The sequence below is a fragment of the Mya arenaria genome, chromosome 9 (assembly GCF_026914265.1).
Source record: "Mya arenaria isolate MELC-2E11 chromosome 9, ASM2691426v1".
NCBI classification, from domain to species: domain Eukaryota; kingdom Metazoa; phylum Mollusca; class Bivalvia; order Myida; family Myidae; genus Mya; species Mya arenaria.
This window is the reverse complement of record NC_069130.1, coordinates 56,290,944-56,294,768: the sequence shown is the minus strand read 5'-3', so window position 1 is coordinate 56,294,768 and position 3,825 is coordinate 56,290,944.

Sequence of the window (3,825 nt, the reverse complement as noted above, 5' to 3'; positions counted from 1 at the left end):
TAAAAATATCTATCCTTGTTTTTATTTCTCTCATTGTTCAAATTGCCTTTTTACTTAACATAGCTAGACCATACATAAAGATACGTATCTTACATTATTGAAACAACATCATTTTTTCCCACTTACAATTTACTTTTAAAGGTTCGAAAATTGAATATGGCAGAGCCTGACTCTATTGAAGAAGCAACCTCTGTTGCTTGTTTTTGTTTTTCCTTACGCCTTTTTTACAGGTGCGCACTGCTATATCCAAGCATCATTGAATTAAATAAAATGTGTGTGTTTTACAGCTCTCAACACCAAAACCGAAATAAGGAAAGTTTAGATTCTCCCATTTTCTGAACCTTATTTTTTTCTCAGAATTATATATATATTAATCATAAACCAAATGAGCACCTCGAATAACTGGTATAGTTGCTTGTCATTTTCTTAATAAGTGCGATTTAACAAAACTATTTTACTTATCTTCTTTGCTGCTTTCAGATGTATTTTTCAATAGTTGTATATATGTTTATTCCTACAATTGTTAAATCACTTTCGGGTGGAAATAAAGAGTATAATAGCATTGACGTAAGTACCCATTCCGCTGATATGATGAACTCATTAAGAACTTCGTAAAACGATAATTCGGATGTTACGTATTAAGATCTCAGATTAAATGTTCATTTCAAAAAGGTGTATTTACCCAAATCCTCACCAGATCCCACTGCAACGTTGGTCGTCAACGTACGGCGTCTGGTATCATACGTGCGGCGGATCTATCATCGCCGACACCTGGATTAATACTGCCGCTTACTACGTCGACACTGCAACGTTACAAATATTCTACTGAACCATTAAAGCGATAGTCAATCGTTGTAACCGAGGGTAACTGAAACCTTTGTAATTTGGAATTTTAAAATACTGCTTTATCATTTATTTAAAGGCTTGTATAACTTAATCAACAATTAACTACAATGTTTGCCACCGAAATTCTTCAATTAGATTGTATAACAACTGCAAAAAATAAAATGTAGTGATACGTTTTCAGATCAAGCAAATTTCAGTAGACTATGTGAAAAAGAAAACACAAATTCACGTTTGTCATCATCAAAGAAAAATACCAAAACCGGTTCATGAAAGATCGTTGTCAAGTACTTCTTGACCTTTGTACTTAAAGACATTGCGCCTATCATAACGTATTATTACCATCTTAAAGTACTTATTAACAGGTTGTTCTCAATGACAGACGACTTAATGATTCCAGTGCAAAGGCCTATGGAGTCGGCAAAATTGTCTTGGTAAAAGTTTCTTAATATAAAGACGATTTTCTGTTAAATATATAATAATGTTAAAATCGCTAATAGTTATAAAATGTTCAAATCTGTAACGCTTTGCAAGTCTCGTTAATAGTTGAATTTAAACAGAATGTTACGTGGGAATATACAGCTGTTTGAATTATTCGGAGTATGATGTGTAGTTCCTTCAATACCGCTTCTACCATTTTCAGCTAACATTTCGTTTTTAGCAAACAGCTGAATTCGAATACAGCAAAATAGCTTACAACTGAAATATTTCATGTACCACTACACGAGTAACACCATCAAATAACCTTTCAGCACCCCAACTACAACAAAGGTTCCTCTGCCTACCCTAACGACATCGCCTTGCTCCAGCTGAGTAACACCATCAAATAACCTTTCAGCACCCCTACTACAACAAAGGTTCCTCTGCCTACCCTAACGACATCGCCTTGCTCCAGCTGAGTAATACCATCAAATAACCTTTCAGCACCCCTACTACAACAAAGGTTCCTCTGCCTACCCTAACGACATCGCCTTGCTCCAGCTGAGTAACACCATCAAATAACCTTTCAGCACCCCAACTACAACAAAGGTTCCTCTGCCTACCCTAACGACATCACCTTGCTCCAGCTGAGTAATACCATCAAATAACCTTTCAGCACCCCAACTACAACAAAGGTTCCTCTGCCTACCCTAACGACATCGCCTTGCTCCAGCTGAGTAATACCATCAAATAACCTTTCAACACCCCAACTACAACAAAGGTCCCTCTGCCTACCCTAACGACATGGGATCATCTCTCTGGCCAACAACGGAGAAAATTTGACGGACAGACGTGTAAGCCCAGCGGATGGGGACATATCGAGACAGGCAAGTGAATAACTGCATTTATTTTTAAATTGTTTACAGCCTTACGCATAAAAAGAGAACGAAAATGGTTAATTTTGGGAATAATAAGGAAAAATAAATTGACATGTTAATTAATAAACAGAAGAAACGTGTTATATAATGTCTTTGTAAAGTTAATATTTATGAAAATCAATATTGAAATATCATAATTATGCTTACAAAGTGTCTGATAAAAGAAATAAAAAAGTATTGCGTCATGGTGCGTGACTCATCTAGCATGGGGGTGCCAGCTACAGTTTTCCAGCACGACTAAATTCACCAGAACTACCTATCCGGTTCAACTCCCGTTCTTGCTGGAGTGACCTCCTGGGGTGCGTCAGGATGCGGCACCAACTATCTTTGCGTGTACGCACGGGTGTCGACCTACAGAGCCTGGCTGGACGAGGAGATGACAGCGCTGTGAATGATCGTGCTAAAACGGAACGCCTTTCACAAGATAATCCACTCAACAACATCGGATTTGGATTATGTGACCTGCTTTGTATTATTTTGAAAAAGTAAAAGTACATGTATACGAAAAAACTTTTTTTTCATTTTTTTGATTATCCATTACAATCTAAAACAATCATTAGCTATTTCACTTTACGTTGTGTTGCAAAAACACACCCCTTCACGTCAACAGTGTAGTGTACGTTTTCTTCTCAACTTTTCGAACATGATCATGCAACTTAAACATATTATACACAACTCAAAATACACTGCAACGATATCAACAAGTATGCAATATTTATTGTATACAGGGGCGGATCCAGGACTTTCTAAATGGGGGGGGGCACAACTAATAATAAACATATCAAACTTTTTTTGAATGCATTATCTTAATCATATAATGACATGGAATTAACATTTGTCTTCACTGTCAATAATGTTTGGCAAATAATTTGAATGAAAAGGGATATTATTTACTAAGATAACCCTTTCAAAAAACAACAAAGATAACTAGCCGTTTTGGGGAATCGAACTAGGGTCGACGGATTAACATTCCAAGTCGTTAATCGCTCGTCCACCTCAAACACACATGTGCTTTTAAATTAGTGCTATATAAAGCTACACTACAGTATATTGATTGCACTCAACGATACTGTACGTACTTCGGATGTCATTGTTATAAATTTAAGTTAACTGAAGTAAAAACAACTTGACAACAAATTCCAAAAAGGGTTTCAAATAAATTATTATGTATTAATTGGGGGGTAGTGTCGTATACATATGTATGTTACATGTTCAAAACGGCTTATGACAGTTTCATTTCTCAAAAAACAATATTTTTAAAAAAGTTAACTTCAAAACATAGTCCAACCGTTGATTCGCACATACTAGCCCGTGAAAGTATTTAAACCCATTAACAATATATATAACAATTACGACAGTATGACATAATCAACCTTCTTATTTACAAAAAAATGGACTGTGATCTTCGTAAAAAGAGATACGTTGTCCATTTTATTGGTTAACACAGGAAATACATCAAAATGAAAAAAAAACAAAAACCTTTTGTGGATTTAGCTGTTTTTGGCTTTATTCCAATACTCAATCAAAACAAACCACATATTCAGATAACTCAATTGAGCCTTTGAGCAGTAATGCCAAGTTGACACAAAGTTGACTAAAGGTGGCCTTGTTGATGAGTACATGG